At 30.3% G+C, this 14,630-nt stretch overlaps 1 protein-coding gene and 1 long non-coding RNA gene across 5 annotated transcripts in view; one reads left to right on the top strand and one right to left on the bottom strand.

Annotated features, from left to right (window-relative positions):
- LOC126756471 (keratin, type II cytoskeletal 6A) overlaps positions 1-14,630 on the top strand; it is a 276,027-nt gene that overhangs the window by 48,927 nt on the left and 212,470 nt on the right. For 3 of the 4 annotated variants that reach the window (XR_007666585.1, XR_007666584.1, XM_050469541.1), the window contains exon 1: positions 4,944-5,016. The exons of the other annotated variant lie outside the window; for it this stretch is intronic. The gene's annotated coding sequence lies outside the window, so the exon portion shown is untranslated. Of the gene's footprint in view, positions 1-4,943; positions 5,017-14,630 lie in introns of those variants that run through there. 4 annotated transcript variants of the gene reach the window in all.
- The window catches only part of LOC126756485 (uncharacterized), a 164,810-nt gene that overhangs the window by 257 nt on the left and 149,923 nt on the right, over positions 1-14,630 (bottom strand). The gene's annotated exons all lie outside the window — the stretch shown is intronic.

Below are 14,630 nucleotides of genomic sequence, written 5' to 3'. Positions count from 1 at the left end.
TGTTACTTAATGCCATTAATCATGCATAGTTATTTGGGCAATTATATAAGCAAAGTGAAATGATTACGCAATAAAATAAGTAAGTGATTGCACAAAGTGCTGGAAAAAAATACAGTATTAAGAAATAAAAAATATACTTTTAGAAAAAAGGATAAATATGTTAATAGTAGACGCCATTTAAAAGTATTTAACGGGTGATCCAAAACGAGGTACTTTTTCAATAGCCTTTTTTTGACAGATCACGATGATGGGTATGTAAGCAAGAAAAATTACCACATTTGTGACGAAGAGCAACCTGAAGAGATACAAGAGTTGCCATTTCATACAGAAAATACAACGGTGTCATTTGCCAGTTACCAGTCGAAATGTTCGAGCGAGTCTTCGAAAATTGGACTTAAGGCAGGTACCAGCTGAGACGTAGCTGCATCTAACATCAGCTCCTTCTCCACCTGGTCTTTCCAACGAAGTGAAGGTCTTCATCCATACGAACGATATGACGCCGAACTATGTCAATGTCGTCGTATATCTCATACAGATGATAAGATATTCCATCGAATGCGATATTCGCCGTTGCCAATCCGCAAACGACCATAAATCTTTCGCAGAACATTTCTATCGAAAACTCGCAACGCCGACTTACAGATGTTGTCATCGTCCATGCCTCTGCACCACATACCAGGACAGGAATAATGAGTGACTTATAGAATTTTCTTTCGTCGAGTGAGGACTTTACTTCTCAATTGCCTACTCAGTTCGAAGTAGAACCTGTTGGAAAAAGTTATTCTGCGTTGGATTTCCGGACTGACATTGTTAGTGGTGTTTATCCTGGTTCCAAGGTAGACGAAGTTATATACGACTTCGAAGTTATGACTGTCAACAGTGACGTGGGAGCCAAGTCGAGAGAGCGACTACTATTTTTTTGATGACAGGAGATATTTCGTCTTGCCCTCGTTTACTACTAGACCCATTTGCTTCCTTATCCAGTCTGGAGAAAGCAGAATTAACGGCGCGGTTATTGAGGCCAATGATATCAATATCATCGACGTACGCCAGCAGCTGTACACTCTTGTAGAAGATAGTACCTTCTCTATTCAGTTCAGTAGCTTGCATTATTTGCTGCAGGAGAAGATTGAAGAAATCGCACTATAGGGAGCCGCCTTGTTTGAAACCTTGTTTTATTAGTTTTGTGGGGATACCAAATTCAGACATAGTGGCATAAAGGCAGATCCTTTTCGTCCTGTCAGAAGCAGCTTTGAAATTGACGAAAAAGTACGTCTTTCTGGTTGTAAATTCCAACCGCCCTATTGTAGAGCGTCGTTTAGGGCATAAACTTCCGCAAATTATCTCACTAGACTGTAATTACGGTTTTATTTTTTAAGCAATATGGACCAATGATTCTCTCTGCCCCTAGAGCATACCAAACAGTGGACCCGTTCATTAAATGTACGACGCGCTTGATGGTCGTTCGGTTTCAATTCTTATGGATTTTGCAAGCATAAAATCCGCGGTTCTTAAAATAACAAGTTTTGCGCGCAACAGTGTTCATTCGGGTTTTCGTCTGCTTGATCTCGGTATTGTTAGCATCCACTGTAAATGATCCTTGGCTGGAAAGTCAAAATAAATAACACAACGTTCTTGATAGTTCTGAGGGAAAGCAGAATACTAGTTCTAGGATAATTACAGAGCCAGTAATCCACGAAGAAAGACTATGCTATCACGACGCCCTTATATTTAATACGTAGTGAGACAATGAATCTGTTGAAATTTTCGTTCCTCAAACCGAGAATGGCTGGGATTTAGAAAAGCATTCCTTAATTTCGGTGTCAAATTGGGTATGTACGGCTGACTTTTTGAACTTTAAATGTAAATATCTCAAAAACTATAAGCCAGCGGCAACTATGGATATGTATAGTATATATGTACATATTTTTTAATCTGGAGGACCTCCTCTCCGAACATACCCATCTTAACACCGAAATCGGGGGATGCTATTCTAAAATTTACATTCGAGAACAAACTTAATTTAGCGCTGAGAATTAGTTTCTTTAAAAACACAACATATAATTTAATTAATTTTCCTCACAGAAATAAAAGCTTTCAACTTTCTACCAGAAAACCTTTGTGAGAAACTGAAATTATAATAAGATTATAATTACTTTATTAGTAACTCAATAAAAATATAGTATTAATACGAGTATTATACAAGAGATAAACAGGTTTCCAATTAGAAAACAACAACAAAGCTAAAACACTAAGCATTCATTCATAAGTTGTCTTGCAATTCGCCGCAAAAACTTTATAGTAAAAAGGAAATAAGTTAAAAAAGCAACCAGTTAAACCACATCAAACACACAAAAAGATTACGACGAATTCGCCGCAAATAAAGCAACACGCCTACCAACTCACTAACTGAGTGCAAATATCAAAACAAAAATGTAATAAATGAATAAAACAACAAACAAAAAGAAAAAGTAAAGCATTTTTTTGCTTTCGTCACCAAAATAGAGAAGTAAGTTGCATTATGCTCTCACTTTTTACAAAAGCATAAGCAATTGACTCGAACTGCTCAGCGCTGAAGCTGAGCATATAATTAAATGAGTTATAGAGCGTGCTGACTGAGTACAAATATTGAGTGAAACTTTGTTTTCATTTGAGTGTTCACGAATTGAAAGTGAATGTCTTTTGTTTTGGGTCATTTATAGTTTCATTTTCATTTGATTGACTTTGGCACTCAATGGCTGCAATTAACTGTTGGCGAGTATTTCTGCTGCTGTTGGCCATGCATCGTGGTGAATTGTGGGCAGTTCGGATGCTGTGCTTTACAATTCACCAAAACAAAAAGAATATTTTTAAAAAAGAAACTATTTCTTTGTGAGCTCAAAGGAATTTACGTTTTTAGATGAAACAAAATATGTTTTTACATATTTAAATTTAAAGAAAAGATACATAAAATTAAATTAAAAAAGTAAATATGTAAAATAAAAATAAAAAAATAAATAATACATTTTCTTTAAAATTTTCATAAAATAATTTAAAAAGTGCTTTTTGCTTTTGTGGATGAGGGTGTGGAAAGTGCTTCCATATTATTAAATTAAAAAAGTAAATATGAAAAATAAAAATAAAAAAATAAATAATACATTTTATTCAAACTTTGCATAAAAAAAAAATTATGAATAAAATAATATAAAAATTTTGTTTTCGTGGATGAGGGGGTTGAAAATGCCTTCTGCATCATAAGGGCTGTCACATCAACGACATAAAACACCAAAAATAAAAGGATAAATATAAACAAAATTAAGTAAAACAAAGTACAAAAAATTATTAAATAAAACCAATTATTATTAAGTAAAGGGAAATTACTAAATAAATTAAATTTAAAAAAATTATGCTATAAGAAAAATTTATAAAATTTAAAAATAATAAAATTCTAATTTTGTTTCACTAGAAACAAATTTAACTTAATTAAATTTAAAATTTCAAATAATTAAACTAACTAAATAATTAAATAAAACAAATTTTATAAATTTAATATTAAAAAATCGATTTAAACAATTTTTAAAATTAGTAATTAAATATTAATTTTAATTAATTAATATTAATTTTAAAATTAATATTTAATTAATTTTTTAAATTAGTAATCAATAGTAATTAAAATTACTGTTTCATTAGAAAAAATTTAGGTTAGTGGAATTTAAAATTTCAAATAAATAACTAACCATATTAAATAATTAAATAAAGAAAAAAACTATAACTTACATATACAAATTTTTTTTTTAAATTAATAATTAAATAGTAATTAAAATTAATTAATTTAATTAATTTTTTAAAATTATTAATTAACAGTAATTATAATTAATTAATTAGTAATTAAATATTCTTTATATTCTTATGCAAGAAAATAGAATTACTAAATTACGATAAAAAAATTTATATAATTTTAGCTAAGTTATAAATTTAAAGTCATAAGCAAATAATTTACTAATAATGAATTAGTTATCGAAAATAACTTAGTTAAAATAAAAAAAAATTAAGCAAGGCAAGAAAAATATGCAAATTAAGAATAAAATTAATTCGAAAAAAATTAAAAAAAATATATATTAATTTTTTTTAATTACTAATTAATAGTAATTAAAACTAATTAATTAGTAACTAAATATTCTTAAATATTAAGCAATTAATCAGAACTACTGAACAATAATAAAAATTTAAATAATTTGGGCTAAGTTATAAATTTTAAATCATAAACAATTCTTATTCAATGCCAAAAAATATATATAATATAAAATAATATAAAAATAACGTTAACTTCACCTGCACCGAAGCTATCATACTCTTCACAATTATAAAATGTTACTTAAAGAACTTATTTTTCATCGCTCAGTTTGTATCACAGCTATAATCGTCCACATTGGTGGTTCCAAAAAATGAAAATATTTTTGGGAAGGAAAGGACGTAAGCAAAATTTCAGATCAAAGGCTACCAAAAAGTTAAAGCCAAATTAAAGTACTGTAACCTAAAACTTCTAAGCTTGAAATTTACCCTAATTTAGGATGAAAATAAAACAGCTACAACAGTAGTACCCATTTAAAATTGAATATTCATATAATTGATTCTAAAAAATACAATAGTCAGTAAAATAAAAATGTATACTTCCAACCAAACAATGCAAAAGCAAAAGCGCAAAAGCAAACAAACGCAAAAATCTCAATTCGCAACTCGGCTGTCTTTCTTGCATCAGCTACGCATAAACGTTGGCGCATGCGCGCACCTACCACCTCGGCTGCCTGTCACTGCACGCTTACCAAACACACCACAGCCGCAGACACCCAGGCTGGACTGCTGCCAGACAGTTGCTGCGGTGCTTTGGTGGCTTTACGCTCGCCTCACACAACGACTAACAACAGCTACGCTTGGCGCTGTTGTTAACAGAATTGTATCGACCACTAAAGCGTTCGGTTGAAGACGCGGCTAAACGCGGTTTAAATAATTTGGTGCAACTACAAATTGTGAAAATTGGTGTGTGAAGTTCAAAATTGCATTAAATTTTTATATATATGTGTATATATCTATATAATATGGGCAAAAGCCAAATTTATACAAATTTTTGAAAGCAATTTGAAATTGAAATGTTATTTGCTACAGTTAACAGTGCGTGTTGGCTAAAAATAGCTGCGATAAATATATGCGTAAACAAAATATCCAGCAAATTTTAGATAAAAGACAATAATATACGAAAATAGCCAAAGGTGGCAATAATTATAAACATAGTAAATAGTCAGCGACGATTAAGCGACTGTTTGGCCGTAAAGCAGCCGCTGCGACTTTTGGACGTTGCTCAATAACGCGCCGAGGTTATCGACGATTCGATCATACAGCTTGATGATCTTTGTTGCTGGTTTTTTCCATATAACTATGTTTCATTTTTTAACTGCGGCGTTCAAAGTGATTGCAACCGCGGCTACTAGTTTTGAGTGGCCGCAATGAAAATGAATGTGTTGAACCAAAACAAAATGCTAAAATCCAAAAATCGCTGTAAATTTGTGAAATGTAAACAAGATATGTGGAAAAAGCGAAAATGTTTGAAAAAGATATATAATTATATTCGAAATTTGTAATTTATAAAAAAAAATGCATTGCGGATTTTTAAATTTAAAATTTATATAAAAAAATTATTTCAAGACATGTGGAAAAAATCGAAAAATTTTGAAAAATATTCAAAGAAAGATATAAGTTCTCAAAACGCATGTTTTAAAAATTTTTGAAATAAAAATATATATAAAAAAATAAATTAAAGGTGCTACAAATATTTTTTGTTAAAAAAGCGGTGTTAAAAAAAATAATAATTAAAAATATAAATATTTAGAATAAAAGTATTACAAAAAAAAATTTCTTTTTTCCAATGTGCAAGCAAAAGTTAATTAAGAAGAATTTTTGAATTTAATGAACTACTTAAAAAATTAATAATACAAAACATTTTAGAAAATTATATTTATTAATCAAAATCGAGTGTTCATAAACAAAATTAAATATAATTACAAAAAGTTTCACAAATAAAATTAAATTAAATTTAATAAAAAAATAGATTTTAATTAAAAAACTAAACTAATATAAGTTAACATAAATATGTATATGTTTTTAATTGAAAACCAAATTTTATAATAATTAGAAATTTAATTATAGTTAATTTATATTAGTTTTATAAAAAAGAAACTTAATAAAAGGAGGGATGTTAAAAAAAATATTTATAATTAATAAAGTTGCGGTGTACATAAAAAAAATATTTTTTTTTGTTTTTTATAAAATAAGTATTTTTTTTATAAATTTAAATTTAATTAATTTTTTATAAATTTAAATTTAATGAAAAATAATAAAAATATTAAATTAAAAATAATAAATACTTTAATGTTATTAAAAAATTAAATTACTAATATTTCTTAATTTAAAGTGAAGACCAAATTTTGTATAATTCGAAATAATTAATTAATAATATTTTTTGGATTAAAAAAGTACGTAAAAGTTTAATAACAAGCGAAGGATGTTAGAAAAACATTTTTCTTAATAAAGTTGGAGTGTGCATAAATATTTAAATAATATATAAATAGAAAAATTAGTTCAAATTAAAAATTTATAAAAATAAATAATTTTTTACAAATTAGTTTTTTAATTATAAATAATTTTAATAATTAAAAAAAATATTTTGAATAAAAATTTATAAAAATTATTTAATAGATAAAAAATTATAAAAATTTTATTTCAATTTATAACTAAAAAATTTAACCAAAAATATGATAACATTAAAAATTAATTAAAATTAATAAAAATAAAAATTAATACAAATTAGTTTTTTAATTGTAAATTAACTTAACAATTAACGAAAAAAAATTAATTTTAATCAAAAATTAATAAAAGTAATTTAATAAATAAAAATTAAAAAAGTTTAAAATAAAAAATTGAATTATTTTTTTTTAATAATTTTTTATAAAAAAAAAATTAAACTATTTATTTTTAATTTTTATTTATTAATTATGAAATTAATTATATAATTAAAAAATTTTAATTCAATTTTTTTATTAACTTTTAATTAAAGTTATTTTTTTATAAAATTAAATTTTATAGTTTTCTTAATAGTGTTGGAGTGTGAATGTTAAAATTAATTTAAATTAAAAATTAATTAATAACCAAACATTTTTAAATTAATACAAAAATTTTAATTTTTGTTGCATTATTTTTTAATTAAAGTTATTTTTTCTGACAAAATTTAATTTAATAAAAAAATTATGATAATAAAAATTAATTTTTTTTATTATAAATTAATTTAATAATTAATAAAAAAATATTTTGAAAATTAATAAAAATAAAATATATTAACAAATAAAAATTAAAAATACTTTAATTTGTTATTATTTTTTATATTAATTTATAATTAAAAAATTTGAATTCAATAACAAAAATTAAAAAAACTAATAATATTAATTTTGAATTAAAACCAATTGTTCTTATTAAATTAATTTTTTTGAATTAGAAACTAATTTAACAATTAACAACAAAATTTAATTATTTTTAATTTTAATTTATTATATTAGTTGTATTAATTTTTAATTACAATTATTTTTTTTATTAAATTAAACTTTTTAAATTGTAATTAAAAAATTCAATTATTAATAATTGTTTTTTTATTTGGAATAACTTGAAACTTAATTCATAACAATTTCCAATTGAGTTAGTATAAAAAAACCGTTTAAAAACAAATGAAAAATTACAAAAAAAACTATTTTTCTTGTACAAAAAAAAACTGCAAGTGCTGCTGTGGCACATAATGAAAAACCGGTATTCGGAAAATATTGTATATATACAGTTTGCAGCATAAATATGCGCAGGAGCGCAAGCGTTCGCCAAGTCTGTGGGTGCATAAGACCGCATATTTATGTATGAGTGCGTGTGTGTGTCAGTTTGTGGCAAAAAGTGTGGCATAAATAGATTATGTCGCTCTGTAAACATGTAAATAAGCAGTAAATACTTATGCACACAAATAAATATATGCCAACATATACTACATATATTACAAGTATATACACCAACACTGCGCGCCAACAAATGACTACAGTGCTGTTGAAGAAACGCCAAAAACTCGTAAAAAACTCATGCCACAACAGAAAATCGCGCAATTAGACTAAACTAAATCATAGCAAAGACGTCTAAGTCCAAGTCTAAGTCTGCCACTCAACGCAGTCGCGCAACCGACCATAACCGAAAGTCTCAAATGCCGCGACGCAGAAACACAAAAATCAAATGAAATTGATAGCCGCCGCTAACCAAAAACTCTATTTCTTATTTATTATTATTATTTTGTTTATAGTTGATATTATATTTTTCCATTTTTTGGTGGACTTAACTAAATATTATTCTGTACTTTTTTGAAATTAATTATGTTTTCATTTCGTAGCTTTTATGCCAAACGGCTTTATGCCGCCTTAGCTGGTTTGCTTTGCTGCTGTGGCTATGCACTCGCTGTTGTCTATTTGTCGCTTAGTCTAGTGGCTTTCGGCTAGCTAGCTGGTTGACTGGCTGAGTATCTGAGTGGCTGACTGAATGGCCGGTGCCAGCGCTTTGATACTCAAATTCAGCGTCTAGCATTGAATTACATTTGCATTTGGCTGCTTTGGCTGCGCCGGTTGCGATTGCATTTGCAATTTTCCATTTGGCAATTCGCATGCGCAGCGAGCTTCCAACAACAGCAACAACCATAGCAGCAGCAGTCTCAGCGTAAAATTATTAAGAATTTGTGTGTTTGCAAAACTGGCCCACAGCGCAGTCGTCAGCAGACTCTTTTGTGCGATTTTTTCTCCTATTTTCCTATGCTTTTATTTCAACTTTTAGTTTTGCTTTTTATTTAACAATTTTTTTCATTTTAAATCTGTCTTACTTGGGGCCTGCGATGTTTTGCTTTTATTTTTCCAAAGTGTTGACGTTGCAAATCATTGCATTTACATTGTTATTTGTGTATGTGTATGTGTGTAGTTAAGTGGCGAACGTGACTTAGTGTTCTGCATTTGTGTGCTGTTAAATTTTAGAATGTTTTCTTAGACATTCAACGGTGCGTATGATTAATATGTGATCGCAGCTGAGTATTAGAGCCGAATTAAAAGCAGATGATGCCGAAGGCTTTGCTAATAATTGCGGTGTGTTGCAAGAGAAGATGCGATTTAAGCATTAGAATCAAGTGAGGCTTAACTTCTGAAGCAAAAAGTGATGGATCAATTAAATAAAATAAAAATATAAATAATTCAAAAAAAAAAAAAATAATAATAATAATTAATAATAATAGCAATAATAAAAAGAAGAAAAAAAATACTAATAATAATAAGGATAGTTATACAAGAAATATAGTTCGTTTTCTACTTAACAAGCCGACTTAGTACAAAATCTAGTGTATGGACTGTTTTAGCATTTGCAATATATTATAAGCAAAATAAATTAATAAATAAAGAAATGAATCGAAAATTTAAATAATTATGTAATTCAATAAACAGAAAGAAGCTAAGCCAAATAAAATGCATATAACCGGTTAAAACCCCCGTTAACTAACCATGTTATAACGGTTATGTAAAAAAAATATTAAAAGTGCGATAAATCAGTAAATAAATTCTTCAGAGGCATACAATTTCACATCCTATATGGTATGGAGTGTCTTAAGGGGAGAGCCTGATTTAGAGACTTCAAAAAATTGATTTGTTTGAGGATTTTTTTGGGAGGAAAAGAAGTAATTGATTGAAGCGAAATATCTAGGGCTTATAGTTATACATTTAAACATCATCCGCAAATTTTTATGATACGAAATCTTTTATATTCTGCCTTTGGGAGTCAAAATTTTTTTACTTTATGTTGTTTAAAATATGTTCAAACCTGATTTTTCTTAGTTTTTTTAGTTTAACTAGAAGATATATTAATTTAGTGTCGAAGATAATAAACTTCCATATGGCGTTTAGTTTTTTCTATCCTGCCCGCCCATTAAGAAAAATCGTAAAAATGAAAAACCGAGAAATCGCGTGTTAAAGCTTTCGCTTTCTGTCCAGGCGCTCATATAACTGATGCTCGGCCACTATTTCTCCTCTAACTTCGACAATATATCGAGTTTTATAACTTTGGGAACATATCCTTAGATAATTTTTAAAGAGATTAAAGCAAAAAAAAAATCGATTTTTTGAAGCTTCTAAAGCAAGCTCCCCCCTTAATAGCAATCGGTATCAAAATTGTACAACGGCTGAGGCCCCACCATTTTTTAGGTGAAATTCTATATCTCAGGACCTATTCAACCAAACTTGATACATTACATTATCTTGACATTGACATGTTACGGTATGAAAATGAAACCGTGGAATATAACCGTGGAATATATAACAAAATTTAAATTCCGTTTTATTCTTTCACTTTTCTGCAAGCAAATCAAAGAGAAATGAATAAATCGGAGTAAAACTGCACATATAATGAATTTAAGTCAAAATTGATTAAAAATTTAAACAATTTTACTACAAATGTGGAAGCGCCAATACATCAAATATGTGAAAAAATTGAAATAAATTAGTTCATTTATTGCAATTATTAATAGACCCACCAAAAATATATAGATTTTAATTTTTTTTAAATTACTTTTTAAACTCGACCTAAAAGCTAACCTCTCACTAGTCACAAATATGCTACTTCATCGAAAGAGACCAAAACTATTTAAAACCAAAGAAAAATATTATACAATATTTATTGCTCATTCCTCCACTAAATGGTTTAACCTATGCATAATGAAAGTCATTGATCACATATTCACATATGTAACATACGCTTATATGCCTTTGTACTCCCGATCACTTGTTGCTGCCAACGGTCAGCACCAATAGCACAGCTGGTGGTTAATGATCGGGGATTAATCAAGAAAATATTTCGCTCACCAACTGTTACTGTTTATGTTGTGTCACAAATCCGAATAATTTGTCAAAGTCGTTGCTATGCGTTTTTGGCTGTTGTCTTTCGCTTAAAATTCTAAGAAGTCAAACTTGGACTGAAACTAGTTTAAATTATATAAAAAGTTTGCTGCAATTCAGAAGATGAGAAGAAGATTATCTTGAAAACGACTAAAAGTTAAAAACAATAAAGTTTGAAAATACGAAGTTTGATGTATATTTATTACACAAAAAAAAAATATATAATCTAAAGTTTTTCTATTTATGATATTATATTATTGTAAACAAAGCAAAAACTAGAAAAACGTTAAGGTCAGGAAGTCGGAAGCTGGAGTTAATAGAGCGCTTCTGGCAGTAAACCCCTCCGCCAACCTTCTCTCAAGCTTTGACCGTTCTGTAAAGAAGCTCATTGCCCCTCTCTGCCAACCGCTTCCCTTCACTATATACAAACTCCACAGAACACAATGGGCTTGAATATGGTGTCATAGAGAACCACTTTGAGTGAGAAACCCTACCTTTTGTCAGGGACTCCTCTAAAGCAGTACAAGGCAATCGATGTCTATCTTGATCTCTCTTTGATATTCGGTTTCCATGAAAGCTTCCTATCCAGGATGAGGTCAGATATTTCACTGTATCCGCCGGTTGCAGACAAATGTCTCCCAAATGAGGCAGCGGTGCCCCCGGGATCTTGTTTCTTCAAGTAAATAAACTCATCTCGGTTTTATTTGGGTTGATTGCGATGGCCATTTATGACTGCTCAATTTGTTACGACGCTGCGATACCCCTGTGTCAACTCGTAAACGGTACACAGGAACTTTCCTTTGACCATAAGCGCTGCATCGTCTGCATAGGCAATCACCCGGCAGCCACGATCTTCAAGTGTTTTAAGCAGGTCGTTAAGGACCAGGATCCATAGATGAGGAAAGAGAACTCAACTTTATGGGGTAGATATATTCCCATAAAATGCTACGCTCGGAGAATTTCAAGCACTTGTAGCCACAACTTTCCCCACTTTTTCTTTCCTTTCCGTTTCTCAGTCAATGTCAATGTTATTTAATTATTGACGCACAAAAATCTGAACCGTTTTTAAAGTAATACTGAGATATTAGCACACTATCTGAATATCAGCTCACTGCAATTGAAACAAAATCTGTATCTAACCTCAATTGGCTTGCCAAAGAGCGCATCATAAGAGAACATCCACAACAGAGCATACATTAACAGTTCAATAAAAAACAGATTCATAATTCTATGCATACAATTTTTTTGTTGTTTGCTTCTTTCTTTTTCTCCTCATCCACGTGCCAGACAATAAAGAGACTAACACTTGACTCACATGACACTTTAATGGCATTTTACTAATGTTTATCGCTTTCAGCTATTATAACAGCTAATTTGTACTTTATTAAGTCTTTGCGAATTCATTTACTCAATTACGAATGCAGAATTGTTAAAAACAAAATATAAAAAATGAAAAAATTAGAAAAACAACAATAGGTAGAGTAAAAATTAAAAAAATAAATAAATAAAACAAAAATTGAAATCATAGAAATGTTTGAATATCGCATTGTACGAATGGCAAACGAAACACTGAGCACTAATAAAAACAAACAAGAATAAAACTAACAGCAACAGCAACAACACTAACAAACACAGCATGCCAGTGCTGCAATATTGAAGTGACAGCAGCGACGCACCGCATAGAAACCACAATTTCCAGCCGAACAACTTCTCAAAAGGAGATTTGTACGACAGCCTTTTAAGTTATTACCGAAATATTTCAATGAGCGCGTTAGCGCCGATCGCGAGAAGTAGAAAAAATGGCTTAAATACTATGCAAGCGGCATGCTAATACTTATGCGTTTCATACATCTGTGTGCGTGTGTTTGTGTGTAGAATGCTTAGAAAATCGTTATGTCTCGTGAGTAAGGAAATTAAATAAATAAAAACAATCAAAATGCTTAATAACCACAATAATAATAACAACAATAGGCAGAAACTAGATGCAATTATTTTCCAAAAAAAACAAAAAAAACCAAAAAATACTTGACAGAATGTGACACCTAAAATATTGGATAGTCGAAAAAGTCTTTTCGTAAAAAACTGCAACAAGTAATTTTCACAGACTTCTCTTGGAGTCAGGGCTATATGGTGGATGCATCAATACTTCCCAGCCAAGCTCTCCCAGTTTTTGCCGAGTCATCAAAGATGTGTGTGGTCTAGCGTTGTCCTGATGGAAGACGAAGACCTTTTTGTTGATCAGTCTGGCCGTTTTTTTTCGATTGCTTGCTTCAATATCAGTTGTTGACAGTATAATGTAGAATCAATCGTTCGACCAGGCTAGAGCAGCAGATAGTGGATGATTCCTTTCGAATCCCACCAAACACTCAGCATAATCTTTCGAGGCGTCAATCCTGGCTGTGCGGCCATTTGTTGATCATTTCCGCACATTATTATCGTATTTGATCCACTTTTCGTCTCTTGTTACCATTCGCTACAGAAATAGTTCGATTTCATTTCGTTTCAGCAAAGAATCGCAGATGTTAATTCAGTCCATTAAATTTTACACAGACAACTCATGTGGTACCCAAACATCGAGTTTCTTTTTGTAGCCAGTCTTTTCTAAATGGTTTAAATCCGTTTGATGATGAATGTTAAGTTCTTTAGCGATGTCATGGCTGCTTATATCGCGGTCTTGGTTAATCTTTTCCATAACTTTATCGACTTTTTCGAGGATAGGTCAACCAGAGCAAGGGGCTTCTTTCACATCGAAATTTCCACAATGAAAGCGAGCGAACCATTGTTATGCTACACGAACTGATACAGCATCGTCTCCTTAAACTCCACACATTTCGATGGTGGCTTGTGCGGCATTCTACATTATTTCCACTAATTTTTGAACAGCTGTAACTTTTTTTCAACTTCCCCGAATTTAATTTTTTTTTGGTTAAATTAAGCTTAAAATCTCACCTTTCCAACACTATGGTATGGTCACAATGTGATTGGTAGCACTGGAGACATACGACTGCAAAGACATCTATTGACAAAATACGAAAAGACTTTTTCGACTATCCAATATTAGGTTTGTGAACTGTCGGAATTTTAGCTTCTACTCTGTACTCCTTTAACCAGTTCGTGAATGTGGCCGCTATGTATTTAGTGGGGTAGAGTGTATAGCTTATCGCAGAAAAAAAACTGAGAAAGAGCGGTGAGCTAACTGACGTCAAAATCAGTACAATCATCTGCTTATGTTGCTTCCTTTCATTGGGGGTGATTTCGTTTGCCATGGTCGTCATCAAAATGGGGGTCTCTCATCCGAGGCTTGTTGCTTCCTTAAGAATCTGCTTATGAGGTGATGGAAATTCCACCCTGCGGAACCCCCTGTTTAACCCAACTTAATTTAGAACTTTTACCTAGAAATTGTACGGATGATTGCCGACCGTTCAGACAGTTCAAGGTCCGCCTTTTCAGCCCTTGAGCGAGCGTAGACTGTTTGGCATTCTCTAGTAACGCTGAGTGATTGATTGTGTTGATTTTGACAAACTCAACTTTAGGATCGTACACTCTCAGGGTTATTTTTCATTTAGGCCACGAACTAGCTTGGCGTTTATGACGCTGAGTGCTCTGGTGGTATTATGCAAAGCCGCAAGTGTCTTCACTACTGGGAAATGGAGAGTT

This window comes from Bactrocera neohumeralis, chromosome 4, assembly GCF_024586455.1.
Source record: "Bactrocera neohumeralis isolate Rockhampton chromosome 4, APGP_CSIRO_Bneo_wtdbg2-racon-allhic-juicebox.fasta_v2, whole genome shotgun sequence".
Classification (NCBI taxonomy): domain Eukaryota; kingdom Metazoa; phylum Arthropoda; class Insecta; order Diptera; family Tephritidae; genus Bactrocera; species Bactrocera neohumeralis.
This window is presented reverse-complemented; position numbering and strand designations above follow the sequence as displayed.